General features: G+C 62.5%; 1 protein-coding gene across 1 annotated transcript in view; it reads left to right on the forward strand.

The window, feature by feature from the left end:
• The first annotated feature begins 3,335 nt into the window (after positions 1-3,335).
• SH3BP4 (SH3 domain binding protein 4) overlaps positions 3,336-13,431 on the forward strand; it is a 70,313-nt gene continuing 60,217 nt past the window's right edge. The window contains exon 1 of the mRNA XM_062193781.1: positions 3,336-3,420. The gene's annotated coding sequence lies outside the window, so the exon portion shown is untranslated. The remainder of the gene's footprint in view (positions 3,421-13,431) is intronic.

Raw genomic sequence — 13,431 nt, forward strand, 5'->3', positions numbered from 1 at the left:
TCTCCTCTGGTGGGCAGCTGGAGTCAGCAGCAGGGAATCCAGCTTTCCAATGTGGGACATGGGCGATCTAACTGCTCTGAAGCATGTTTTCACACCCTAACTGCATCGGCACACAGAGGAGCCCATGCTCACAGAAGGATTTGTCGAGTGGAATCCCTCTGGAAGGTCTGAAGTTCACTGTCACGGGCTGTGTTGCCAGCCCTTTCTCCTGAAAGCAATGGGACAGCCTGGTGAAAAAGACGCTTCCATCCAGAGTTTACTTAAACGCTAGGCTCGTTCTCCTGGGTTTTATGTGAACCCAAGAACAGCTTGCGAGGATGTGCGTGTACCACTAATAACAGCTTACCTTGGAAAATGATGTACCGTGTGCCCATGGCTACACTAAGCAATCTCCATGCATTATCGTAATTGATCCTCGCGAGCACTGTGCCCAACATGAGATGAGAACACGGGCAGAGCAGCATGGCCTCGTGCTACCCAGGAGCCAAGGGACGGAGCTGCTGTTAGACTCCAGACAGCCTGCTCTTCGGATCCGCCATACTGTTTCCATGTGTGCACGTGGGTGTGTGTATGTAGCACACACACAGGAGTCCACACCACGTACACTTGCATCAGACGCACCCACACACACTCATTAACATATATACTAATGGTTACATAATAACCTGTCTGGGCATCTAATGCATTACAAACCATAACGCCTAGCTAATGACACACATGTAAAAGCTCCTGGACACACAATCCACTGCAAAGCAGACCCGGGAGGGCGGAGCTGTGAAACCCGGGGCCGTGCTTACATGGATCACACACGTCGCTCTGGTCATTTTAACCCTTCAAAACGACCGAGCGGTATTTGGTACTTAAAAAAAGTGATTGAATTTGCTTGTAGGTGTTCCCTCTGGAAACGCTTACTGAACAGCCAAATGTTAACAGTTCGTTTTTTTGTTTGTTTGTTTTCCTTTCTTTTGTCTTGGAGACCTGTAGAAACTGATGGAAGGATAAAGCATGACCTCAGCAGGAGGCGGCACTCCGAGACCTGGGACACGAAGGACAGACACAAGGCGCCAACCCCGCCACGGCCCGGCTCACGCCGGTCACAAAGTGGGAGATAACGTGGTCTTGTTTCTTTTCTTTTTTGGTGGCTTCTTTAAACACGCTGGCCTCTGGCCTCGCCGGGGATGCTCGCTGGCTGGAATGCTCACAGCAGGTGGGTACCAAGTGCGGTCACAGGAACATGGACCCAGGGAGGCCTGGTTTCCCTGCACCCCTCCTCCCCCCACTGCTCAGTGGGCTGCGCTGGGCCTGCCTTGGCCTGGGGCTCCTGTTTCCGGTGGCCCAAGCTCCTTCCTTCCTTCGTGGGGATGGGGAGCTCTCCTTGCCTTGGGCCATTTGTGGTGCTTCAGGAATTGTCTTTTTATACTTTGTGATCTTGTTCAACTGGCTTTGTCTTCCCCGTGCTTTACGGGCAGTTTGTTTTTTAAAATCACAGTGGGGACAGACAGTCGTCTGGGATGGCAGCGACTCCTCTCCGGGCTTGGCTGCCCTTCCTTCTCACACTCATTTAGGACAGAGTCAGAGGCCGTCACTGGCCAGGGCCCCGCGCACCGCAGGCTGGCTCCTGTCCGTGCTCCCAGCGCGGCCCCCCAAAGCGCTCCTGGGCTCCAGGGCTCCCCGGCTCACTGCCCCGCCCCACGCTCCCGAGAGACAGCCTCCTTGGAGCAGCTGCAGTGGTCCTGTTCAGTGTCATTGGGTCCACGTTCAGGAACCCCACGATCCACACCGAGGGGTAGGAAACCAGGGTCCTTAGGGAGACAGAGCAGTGCCAGGACCCAGGGCGCGGCAGGGCTTGAATCCAGACACGCTTCAAACACCACACACACCTCATACATGACCACACACGCTCCATACACGACCATGCAGCTTCATACATGACCACACACGCTCCACACATGACCACGCAGCTCCATACATGACCACACACGCTCCATACATGACCACGCACGCTCCATACAGGACCACACACACTCCATACATGACCACGCACGCTCCATACATGACCACACACGCTCCGTACATGACCACACACGCTCCACACATGACCACGCACGCTCCATACAGGACCACACACGCTCCGTACATGACCACACACGCTCCACACATGACCACGCACGCTCCATACAGGACCACACACACTCCATACATGACCACGCACGCTCCATACAGGACCACACACGCTCCATACATGACCACACACGCTCCGTACATGACCACACACGCTCCATACATGACCACGCACGCCGGAAGCCTTGTGCAACACGGGAGCGCTAATAACAGCCACGGTTTGCTATCCCTAGGGGACTGGTTCCAGGACCCCCAAGGAGGCAAACACCAGCACAGGTGCTCAAGTCCCCGCACTGCGCAGGCCGGCAGCGCCGGGAACGTCTCTCGGCCAGGCGCTCCCGCAGCCGCTCTGGACTGGGCGAGGCTCAGCCCGGCCAGCCTCAGCCCGAGACTCCCCGGCCTTTCACGCCCTGGTAGGGACCAGGAAGACAGAGCGCGGCTGCCCAGCACGGGTCGGCTACAATGACCACCCCCCACCCATACTTCTGGTCCGCAGAGGGTAGAGTCCCCCCGCGGGAACCAGCGGTCAGGACTAACTCAGGCGTCCAGCTCTGGACTTGGAACCAATGTTTGCTCTCCCCGACCCCGAGACCTGTGCAGGCTCCGGGGCTCCCCACGCCCCCTGCAGGGGGGGGGCGTCCTGCAGCCAGGGGGGTCTTCCTTGCGTAGGGGGTCCCCGTTCCCGCAGCGGGGCGGGTCTTCCTCCCGCGACAGCCCCGCCGCCGCTGCTGTCGCGCTTCGTGCAAACTGCGTTTCCACGTCTCCCGCTGTGGCGACCCCACCCCGCGAGCCGCCCGCGCGTGCCACGGCCGGTCCCCGTGGCCGGCGACCCCGCCGCCCCGCGCCGAGAAAAGCCGAGCGCAGGGGGCAGCTTCGTGAGCCCCACGCCCTGCCCATTCCTCTGGGATTTCTCCCGCGAGCGCCCGCCGCGGGACCCCGATCCACGGCGCACGGGGCCCAGGACTCGGCCGCGCCCGCAGCCCCGGGCCGGCGACCCAGGGCTAAAAGGAGCAGGCGCCGGGGCCGCCACCCGGGCACCGCCCCCAGCCCGCGCTTCCGCCCGCCCGAGGCCCCGCCCCCGCGCTCGCCCCGCCCCCGGCGCGGGACCACCCACCCCTGGGCAGGCGGAGGCGGGGGCCGGGCGCTCCGGGCTTTCTCGGCCGCCCCGGCCGCTCGCCCGAGTGTCCGCAGCCGCCGCCGCCGCGCGGTGACTCCGGAGCCGCGCGCGCCCCCGGCCGGACGAGCCGCTGGGCGCCGGGGAGAAGCCGCGGGAGCCCGCGGGGACGCCATGCGAGCCAGGTAGGCGGGCGGCGCGCCCCCGGCCCCCGCGGCCCCGCGCCGGGCCTCGCCCCGCCGCCCGAGTCGGTGGCTCGGCGGGCGCCGGGGCGCGGCTGGCGCGGGTGGCCCCCTCCCCGGCGCGGGCCGCTGGCGGGCGGGCGGCCCTGCGGGGCGCGGCTGGGGGCGCGCGGTCCCCGGCCGGACTTGGTGGCGACCGTGCACATTTCAACTTCTGCCGAGAGCCCGGGTTTGCGGGTGAAATCGAGAACTCCGGTGGTGGCGCGGCGGCCGGAGACCCCGCGGGCCGGGCCGGGCCGGACCGGGATGGAGGCGGCGCCCCACGCGCGGGGCCGGCCGTGCGAGGGCCGTGGGGCCTCGCGGCTCGGCGAGGTCCGAAGGGGAGCCCCGGGCCGGGTTTTCCGTGCGCATTCTCTCCACGCTGGGGCGGCGGGTGGCTGCTGTGTGGTCGATCACTCACCGCGAGCAACTTCGCAAAACTTTAGTTCTGGTTTTACGGACGCGGCCGATGCTGGGAGCGGGGGGCGTGGACGGCGGGGCGAGGCGGACCTGATCCCCGGCCGGCGGCACGGAGCCCCCCGGCCCGCTCGGCGTGCGTTCTTGGGGTCGCAGGCGCCTGGGTTTCGTCGTCTGGCGGGACCGAGGGAACCACGGTGAGCGCGTTCCTCCCGCGCCTCCAAGGGTGGTGCCTCTTCCCCCTGCAGGCTGGGCTTTGGGGGCAGGGTCTCCCTGCTCTCCTGGAGGCGGGGGAGGGGACGGGCCTGGCCTCCTGGCCTCCCTGTGGTTCGGGTTTCTTGCCTCGTAAAAAGGAAGGCGATGATTCCCGAAGTGCTTCCCAGGTCCCCGTAAAAATTAATGGGTGGTTTGTGGAACGCGTGGACATCCTTGGATGGACAGCGGCTGTGCCCCAGGGGCCCCGGACGCAGGGTGCTGCTCCCGGGCCTCAGCCGGTCCAACAGCTGCTGCCGACCGGCCGGCCTGCCCGGTGGACCCTGCGGGACCGTCCCCTGACCCCTGCCAGGGCCCTCGGTGGAGAGCTAGGGAGGAGCTGGCGCCTTGCACACACCCGGCACACCCCGCCTCCAACTCTGCCTTCTGCAATGCCCCCCCTGGAGTAAGGGGCAGGGGGGCCAAGGCTGCCCAGCCTGCGTGAGGGCATTGGAGCTCTGGGGTCCCGGAACCCAGAAACCTGGCTTCCCAGGACTTGCTTTATGGTACACTTGTTTACTAAATGAACAATGACCGGCTCCCAGGCCAGGCCTGGCTGCCGGAGCTTCTGTGTGCTTTTGTGTGTGTGTGTGTGTGTTTTCCTGTTGTTCCAAATCCAGGCCCCACACTCCAGTGTCTTGCAGCACCATGAATAGGGACCCAGGCTGGGTACCAGCAGCCCAAGCAGGAGCAGGTGCCTCCCACCCCCCGGGCAGCCGGGGTGCCCACCTCTTTCTGCCTCTCCTGGGCTCCACCACTGGGGTCTTTGGCAGTTTCTTTGTTGCCATTTCTGCTCCCCCAAGCCTTTGATTTGATGGAGGTCTGGTGACAGAACGCAGCTCACACGGGGCGTTTGGAAGGGTCTGAAAAACAGCTAATACCTATTGTGCTCTTAACTTTCTTGGTGGAGGGCAGGGCGGGGGGCTCTTCCTGGAATCTCTGCTTTGCTGCTGTTTCCTAATCCGAAACCTAGAATTGTGTCCCGGACCCCCGACCCCCGCTGCCGGAATAAACTTTCTGCTTCTTCTAATCTGGTTTCTAGTCTGGTAGAGACATTCGCCGGTGGAGAAGGCGGTCCTGGGGGAGACGCTCCTGAGTTTAAATACCATGGACCGGGCCAGTTAGGAGCTCTGAGGTCCCTGGGGAGGCTTGTGTGCTCTCTCTTCCTGGGGAGGGGTCTCCCAGCTTCCCACGCTTTAGGAGGAGCCCTTGACCCCAGCAAGGGGGTCCGGGCAGAGCTCTGGGCTCCGGTTTGAGGGCCAGCCGAGTTTTAACCTAGGAGAAGCTGCGCCCTTAGCTTTGCTGTTTTCAAATTCGACCCCAGAGTTGGACTGGGGTGCAATTTTTTTTTCCTTTTGAGAGTTGGAGTCAGGCCCCTGGGACATTTCCCGAGGCCCTGGAGTTGGGCACCAAGACTTCTTTGTCCCGGGGTCGCTGCCTGACAACCAGGAACCAGGAACCAGGAATCAGGAAAGCAGTGCCCTGGCTGACCTGATCCTGCCTCGGGCATCTCAGGTTTGCACTCAGCCTCCTGAGGGCCCAGCTGGGTCTCCTGCTGCCCAGCCATTTGCACAGCGAAGACCCCGTCGCCACCTCCCTGTGTTCCGTGTCCTCCAGGAAGCCTGAGCCGACCACTCCACACACCGCCCCCCACCCACGTCCCATAGCTCTGCACCTGCACTTGGGGCCGTGGGGCCCAGCTCTTATGGGAAGCAGTCACAATAACCAGCCTTTAGAGGGCCTGGGACCGCAGACGCTTTGGAAGAAAAGGAGAGGCCTGGTACGAGGAGGGAGGCCATCTGCTGGGCGGCCCCCGCTGGCCCGTGGAGCAGGCACGTCTGGGTTAGAGGGATCGGGCTCTGGTGCACAGCTCAGCTCAGTTCACTCAAGATTGGCGGGGTCTGGAGGGGTGGGGGAGGCACCACTGGCTGAGTCTTGTGCTCTGGCTGCTTGCTCTTAATTCAGGACCGTGAGGGTTTCTTTTCTTAAGCTCTGAGAGTTTAGGGAACTCCTCCAAGCCGATCTTGGTGATTGCACCTGGGCTGCGGGAGGGCCCAGGGCAGTAGAGCACCAGGTGTTCTGGGAGCTTGGAGACCCAGGCGTGAAAGGTCAGGGTGGCTGCCCCCCTGCCACAGCACAGCAGCGTGTGCTCCTAGGGCGAGGGGTCCTTGTTGCCTGTCGGCCTGGCTGCAGGGCAGAGCCGGGTTTATTGAGGGCTGAGGGTGGTGGTGGTGGTGTTGAGACACTCACTCACCCAGATCTGTATGAAGTCTGTCCTACCCGCTGATAGATCTGGCAGATGAGGTCACTGGAGCAAGATTATTGGAAGGCAGAGAAGCCGGTGTGAGATAAGGGTCCCACCTTGCTTTTACCCTGAAATAAATGACACTAACGAGATTAGTCTTATCTGCCTGCGAGAGGCCTGGGGCAGGGGGGCCTCTCTGCTGAGGCCTGTTAGCCCAGCCCCAGCGGATGGGAATGAAGCCTCTCTTTGGAAGCATTTTACGATTCCAAATTCTTATTAAACCTTCTCCCCCCACCCCCACCCCCCAGGCTTCACAACCAAGCCAGACGCTGCCCAGTCCTCTGCAGCCCTTGGGCCGCACAGGAAGCTCCTGTGTCTTCTTAGAGACGGGAGGCCCGGAGCCAGGGGTGCGTGCCTGGAGAAGACAAAGGGCCAGGCCGTGCCCACCCCCCACCCCTCGGCTGACTGGCAGCGGCATTTAAGTCTGCCCACGTCTCGCCTGTCACTGCCCTGCACCCCGCCCCCGCCAGCCCCCTTTAGGCAGTGGGGGAGGTTGTTGCTGCCTTGTGTTTGCACCTGTCTGCCCAGGAGTGGGGCCGAGAAAGCACGTGGGTGTCGCTGAGAACACCTCCGAACTCAGTCTATGTTAAAGTCACCTGGCAGCTTTAAGAAAAAAACCCAAACCCTCCATCTGCCCCCCCCCCACTCCCACCCCAGTCCCCAGCAGTGGAACCAGGACCCTAGCATCTCTGGTTTCTTCCAGCTCTCCCCGGGGTTCTGATTGAACCCCGGGCTGCACACAGCATGTGAGAAGGAAGGAGGGGCTGGGCATGGCTGACCTGTGTTGGAGGCCAAGGAATGCAGGCTTTGTGCTTGGGGGGTGCCGAGCTCAGAGGGCTCTGGCCCCCACCGGGCCGTCAGCTGTCAGTCTTAGGCAGTGGCCTTATCCTCCCCTGTGACGGGAGTCGGCACCCGTGTTCTGCTCTGGTTGCTTCTGCTGGCCCAGGAAGAAGTGGCCTCATGGGAGAGAAAGGTCCAGGCTGCAGCCGGCAGGCGGCTCCTTGGCCGGGTGTGGTGAGCGGGATAGGGTGGGAGAGCAGGGGGCAGCGGTCCAGGGGGTCCTCCGGGAGCACTCACGAGAAGAGGGCAGCTTGAGGGCCAGGGAGGAGGACTTGGTGAGCGGCCTTGAACTTGGTGGCACACATGAGCTGATTATTTTTTCCCATCATCATTAGCAGGTGAAGTATTTTCAAACGAGAGACGCTCTCTTTGGAGGCAGTGAGCACGTGGGAGGGAGGTGTGACTCCGTGCAGAGCCAGGAGGCGGGAGGTGAGGCCCTGGGGTGCAGACTTTACAGGGAAGCTGGCGTAGGGCTGGCGTGCGGGCGTGGCTGCTGCTCCGGCTGCACTGTGGAGGGCGTGCAGGCCTGGGCTCGCCCCCTTCCAGTGGGAGCCGTGGGTGTGGCGGGGCTCATGGAGACGGGGCTGGGGGAGGGGCCAGTGAGTGCCCTGCGTGTCCCTGCAGCAGAGGAGGAGAAAGGCAGAGGGGCGGCAGGGGTGAGAGCCCTGTGCACACGGGACCGTGCTGGGGAGGTGGTGAACTCGTGAAGGTTCCACTGGCAGGAGCTGGGTCGTCACAGTGGCAGAGACTTGGAAGAGAGGTGGTGGAGACCAGCGTGGGGGCTGCTGCTCAGCAGGGTGTTTGTGATGGGGACAGGGACAGGATGGCAGCAGGGAGCCAGGCTGGGTCAGAGGGGCGGGGATCCCGGAGGCCTGCAGGGGTGGAGGGGCTGGCCCGAGCAGCGAGCAGAGCAGCGGAAGTGAGGGCCCCGGGCGAGTCGGGGGGTGGCCGCAGGTGCCGCACTGGTCATGGGGCGGCTGTGCAAGGACTGCTTTCCCAGACACCTTTGCGGGTTGCACATCTGCCAGCCTTGGTGAGGCCTGGTGGGGTTGGAGGCAGGTCCCGGGGGTCTCTGCTGACGCTCTGAGCTCCCTGCATGGGGGCCTGCCTCCGTCCCGGCCTCATCACGGAACCCCTGCCAGGCAGGCGCAGCTCAGGGGCCCTTGTCTGTCTGCGGAGTGAGAGAAGCAGCCGAGTGGAAACCTAGGCTGGTGGCTTCGTCTGGCCCTACTGCGACAACGCCAGTACTCTCCTGCGTGAGAGCTTGACGGTTTACAACTGACAAGATATGACTGCGGTGGTTCCTGGCCCTTGAGTGCTAACCAGCTCGGCCCAAGCGCTGGCAGGCGGCCGTCCTCGACGTTCTACACAGTTAGCTCTCGATTCTGGTAGGCTCAGTTCGTCCGTGTCCACCCCTTTCGTCCTGATGCGGTCAGCTAAAGGACCTGGATTTCCCGTAGCCTCAGGAAGCCGGCAGTGAACAGACATGCCAACGATGCGCCTCGGACTCCTGGGCGAGATTGACAAGGGCGTCAGGTGTGGGGCCCGTGCGTCACTGGACGTGAAGGGGGGCAGGGCTGAGGCCCGAGTCCAGGGTGGAGCTGCAGTGATGCAGGGGAGCAGGCGGAGGTGTCTGGCCGGCGCTCTGCCTCCTCACCCCTGCTGTGTCCTTGTTGCTCTTGTGTGGTTTCAGAAATCGGCATTTAAGGTGCTTATGAGGGCAGCTCTCTTCCCGCCTCCAGTTCCGGTCAGCATCAGGCCCATGTTAGAGGATGTGTGCTGTGCGTGACTCCAGCCCGCCAGGAAGAATGGGTGCCCTGGGGCTCCCCGGGTATATTAGCACCACCTGTGTGGTTCCAGAATGTTCCGTCAGGAGACCTAGGAGTTTTCGGATTCCCCCTGTGTCCCAGGCTTCCCCTCTGTGTAGGGCACTCGGGTGCTGCCGTGGAAGCCATGAGTAGGCAAATGGGAGCCGCCGGCCTGGCACGGCTGCAGGCCATCCTGGGAGGGAGATCCCTGCTCGCCACCTCGTCGTCCTGGGGCGCAGCAGCAGGTGTGACGTGCTCACGGAGCGGGCTAGGCGGTCACTCCTCCATGACGTCTCCTGGGCCCTTCCTGGGGCCGGGTGGCATCGCAGTGGGAGAGGGCAGGGGCTTCTCAGCCCCGCACACCCTGTGTGTGTGACCCTTGACCTCTGCCTGCCTGCTTTGCCCCTGGGTGAGCCTGGGGAGTCCTCCGAGGCCACGCTTTGCTGGCCACGGTGCTTGTCTCCTGAGGTTGGAGATTTAAACACAGAGACCATGGAAGTGTGGCCATGTTCCTCACTGTGGGTGTGGCTGCGTCGTTTCCACCTGTGTGGGTCTGGGTCCCCGCCCCTGCCAGCATGGGGTTCCTCGTGGCTGTGGGTTCTTGAGTCTGGTATGTATGCTCTCTGGCTTATTCTTGGTTTAAGAATTTATTTATTTGTATGTGAATGGCAGGGCTACAGAGAGAGAGGGAGAGACAGAGATCTTCCATCTGCTGGTTCACTCCCCAAATGACTGCCATGGCTGGGGCTGGGCCAGACCAAAGCCAGGAGCTTCTTCCAGGTCTCCCATGTGGGTGCGGGGGCCCAAGGACTTGGGCCATCTTCTGCTGCTTTCCCAGGTGCATTAGCAGGGAGCTGGATTGGGATGGAGCAACTGGGACACGAACTGGTATCCACATGGGATGCTGGCGGTGGGCCACAGCGCTGGCCTGTACTTTTTTTGAAGATTTATTTATTTACTTGAAAGGCAGATGAGAGAGAGAGAGGGAGAGGTAGAGAGAGGGAGGGATTGATCCTCCATCCACTAGTTCACTCCCCAAATTGTTTTAACAGCCAGGGCTGGGCCAGGCCACAGCCAGGAACCAGGAACTCCACCTGGGTCTCCTGCATGAATGGCAGGGGCCAAGCACTTGCACCAACCTCTGCTGCTCTCCCAAGTGCGTTATCAGGGAGGTGGACCAGGTGCTGAGCAGCCGAGGCTCAAACCGGCACCCCAGTGTGGGCTGCTGTGCCACAGGCTGGCCCCTCCAGCTTACTCTTCAATGTTGCGTAAATAGGGAATGTTTAGGCTCTCTCACCACCGGAGTGGAACAGTTTTAGACTCTGTTCAGTCTGACCCTTTTAAAGTGTGCGTGCTTACCTTGCCCCTTGTCCAGGTCCCTGGGAGGAGATGGTGGGGACGCAGGAGGGGTGTGGCGGAGACCCCCAGGTTGCACAGCGGTGCCCAGACCTCTGGCGTGGCCTGGAAGGACCAGTGGCAGGCCGTGGAGGCTTCCTGGTGCTGCGGCATGGCAAGGCCCTGCCCTGCCCTGCCCTGGTGGAGGAGCGACCCGTGCTCGGGCACACGCGAGTTCTCTGACAGCCCCTCTGTTCTCGTCGTCATCGTCCTGGCTTAAGTCCTGACGTGTTTGATTCAGAAACCTTGGAGAGCGGGAGCCCCGCCCCGTGGTGGGATTCTGCCCCCGGTGGAGCTGCCCTGGGTGTCTGTGTGAGCCTCGGAGGTAGTCCTGCCTCCTGGCAGCCCAGACCCTGCAGGCGGGGGTGAGACGAGACTACACGGACAAGACACGGGTAAGATGTGGGTGAGACACAGGTTAAGACGTGGATGAGACGTGGACGAGATGTGGACGAGACACGGAGGAGACATGGAGGAGACAGGTAAGAATGGATGAGAGCCAGATAAGTAAGACACGGACGAGACATGGATGAGACGTGTGTGAGACATGAATAAGGCATGGGTGAGACATGGATGGAACACGGACGACACATGGGTGAGACGTGAAGGAGACCCGGATGGGACACGGATGAGAGGAGATGCGGGCCAGACGCGGGTGATCCCGGGAACAGACTCCTTTTTCCCAGGTGTTTGGTGACTGAGTTGTTTGCTTTCTGAAAACAACTTTTTACCTCAAATTGTTGTTCTGGGGTCTCAGATTAGTGCCCTCTCTCTACCGTGGGATTGGTGCAGCGTGGCCGGCGCGCGGGACCAGCGCGTCCTGATGAGCCGTCGCCTCCCACTTTGAAGCCATACACGGCACTGCGGTGAACACCCTTGGTGCCCACGTCTTGCAGAGTGGGTTAAGCTTCCCCGTGGAACAAGTCTTGTACTTGGGTGGTCTTGGATCCGTCGAGAACGAGTTATAGTAACTGCTGGGTGAACGCACGGTCGCCACTCCGGAAGGGCCCCCCGCGGCAGGAGATGGAGAGAGGGTCGAGGCCCAGCGGCCAAGACTGGAGCTGAAGACGGCAGGTGCTGTCGGGGGGAGTTGATGTCTGGCTGGCTCCCGACGCGCTGTGCATCCCGGGAGAGGCTGCCCGGGGCTCTGAGAGCGGTGGGCGGTGAGGTCCCCGTCACGGGTCAGGTCAGCAGGATGCTGGCTGTGTCATGTGGTCATCATCGAGGAGGTCTGGCCCGGCCCGGGGGATGGAGACTTCAGGGTCGTGACCCTGGCTGTGTGAAGAGCAGAGGTTCTTGGTGCCTCCTGCCCGCGGCATGGCTCTGATTGGGATTTCTGGCTGCAGTCTGGTGTTGCAGGCCTCCCTCGTTCTGGCCAGAGCAAAACTAATTCATGGGCGGAATATTTCTTGGCCTGTCTCCTGCCCGGTGCCGTGACTCATCCTGCTTGGGTCACAGGAGGCGGCGGTGTGGGGGCCTCGTGGAAGCCTGGTGGAGGGGGTGGGCAGGCGCCGGCCGTCTGTCTGAGTGCCACTCAGCCTGGGGGCTGGCCCCGTTGTAACCAGCCCCGCCCTCTTCCCTTCTTGCTACTCTGGCTTCTTCCTTGGCCCACTCTGCTGAGCCCTGCGGGCGGGATGCGGGGTGTGGGACATGGGGAGGGCACCGTGCCCTAGGGAGTTTGTCCTCCAGCAGGGGGCGGGGATTAGCATACTGGGGAGGGGGGGATCAGGGTTCATGAGGTTGTACTGGGGTCAACCAAAGCTCCCCCAAAAAGTTCCACTCAGTAGGAGGGGGAATGAAGGAATGAGCAGGCCAGGAGTCGGATGGGTGCCTAGGGGGTTTTGGAGGTGGTGGGGCCAGACTGGATGGCCTGTTGCACCCCAGGACCCGAGAGAGGGACATGGGGACACGGGGAGGGGGGCAGCGTTCTGGGAGCACCTGAGGCTGTGGCTGTGCCGGAGGGCTTGATGAGATGTGAGAGCTGACCTGGCCAGGGGTGACCCGGCCACATCCTGCCCTGGGCCCCCTCCTCACAGCTCCAGGCACCTCTGCGGCTGAGTTGGATCGTCTCCATGCTCCTGCAGCCCCACGTGTGTGGCCCCCGTGTGGCCCTCGTCCCTCATGTCCTGTGGTGGGACCCACACACATTCAGCTCCCCATCAAGTGGGCGCCCTGAAGTTTTTTTGGAGTTACTGTCGTCGACGAAAATGCCGTTCTGGGGACTCAGCCGGAAGCTGACTCACGGCTGGGGTCACGGGGTCACGGCGGTGCTGTGTCCCGGAGAGAAACGGGCGCTGAAGCGGGCAGGCTTCCTGGTCATGGCCACGCCCGGGCCTCCCGCAGCGCCGCGCCCGGGGTCAGCCTGGTTTTCCTGGTTTCTCAGTTTCTGAAGCCGGCTGAGCGGCCAGGCCCTCGGTCCCCTGTGGCCGGTCAGTGCTAGGCTGCAGAGGCTTCTGTGTGTCCCCCCGCGCGCACCGGGCTCATCCGCTTCTACTTCTGGGGGGCCCTGGACTCGACCCTTGGAAAGCGGGGAGTGACGTCCCAACCCCGCTCTTTTGACGTGAGCGAGATGCCTGGAGACCGGCTGCTGGCTAAGGTGGAACCTGACTGTTTTGTCTCTCGAGAGGGGAGGTGGACGGCACGGCCGGGCTGTGAGTGACAGCCGAGCCACATGTCGGGGCGGTGCCACACGTCGGGGCGGTGCCGGCTGTATCTTAGCAGGTGTCAGTTCAGCATCCTGGGGGCGTCAGGGTGTTTGCCGCTGCCCCTTGCCATCGGACTGTACTGCCGGGAATCACAGATTGGCTCCTTGGTGCAGACGCCAGGGCTGCTGTGTGCCGGGAGGCGTGGGGTGTGGGGGCTGCCCTGCCCTCCCCCTCGACAGGAGGTGCAGCTGCATTTGCAGAGCCCTGGGCTGCACGGTTGTGCTCACAGCATGGAAGCTCCTGGACACCAGGA

This window comes from Lepus europaeus, chromosome 1, assembly GCF_033115175.1.
Source record: "Lepus europaeus isolate LE1 chromosome 1, mLepTim1.pri, whole genome shotgun sequence".
Lineage (NCBI taxonomy): Eukaryota > Metazoa > Chordata > Mammalia > Lagomorpha > Leporidae > Lepus > Lepus europaeus.